Source organism: Teleopsis dalmanni, chromosome 1, assembly GCF_002237135.1.
Source record: "Teleopsis dalmanni isolate 2A chromosome 1, ASM223713v2, whole genome shotgun sequence".
Lineage (NCBI taxonomy): Eukaryota > Metazoa > Arthropoda > Insecta > Diptera > Diopsidae > Teleopsis > Teleopsis dalmanni.
Window position 1 is genome coordinate 222318472 of NC_051846.1, and position 691 is coordinate 222319162.

Below are 691 nucleotides of genomic sequence, written 5' to 3' on the forward strand. Positions count from 1 at the left end.
CAGCACTAAAAGTTCTGCCACCACTAACCAGTTCGTGGCACAAATAATTTTTTTAAGCATTTGTTCCCCACTTGCTTGGTATCAAAAAATGGGAATTTGCTTAGTCTCTACATTTCTCTCATTTGACACCGCCAAAATTTTTTCTCTTACTTGATTACTTGAAGATAATAATTTATGTTAACAAGTCAAAGATGCTAGATATACTAACGGTCAACATTCGCCGGGAAATAGCCGCCATAGCGGTCAAAACATTGGCAAATACTATCGACAATGCCAAAAAAACGGGCACTATAAGCTGTTTGAGCTTAGTATGGCCACTTAGGCTATACAAGTTTTGGTAACGATGTAATCAAATCTTCTAATTATATAACTTACTCAAATTATAACTCAAATTATATAACTTATAATTTTTAACTTGAACTGAAGAAAGTTCAGCCAATACAGCAACCCTGTACTTTACGAATAGTCGTAATAGGTACATTGAAAACGATCTGCTGAATACAATAAGGAATCGTGATGCAAAATATTATTAGAGTAATATTAATCCTAAAGTTGTGATGATTATCCAATAGAAAACTCTTAATAAACGGTTAAATTATGAAAAGCCTCAGTCATAATATAACTCAGTCATAATATAATAATTACAAAAAAAACAAAAACTATATAGAGATTTGGTTCCTGACAATGGTCA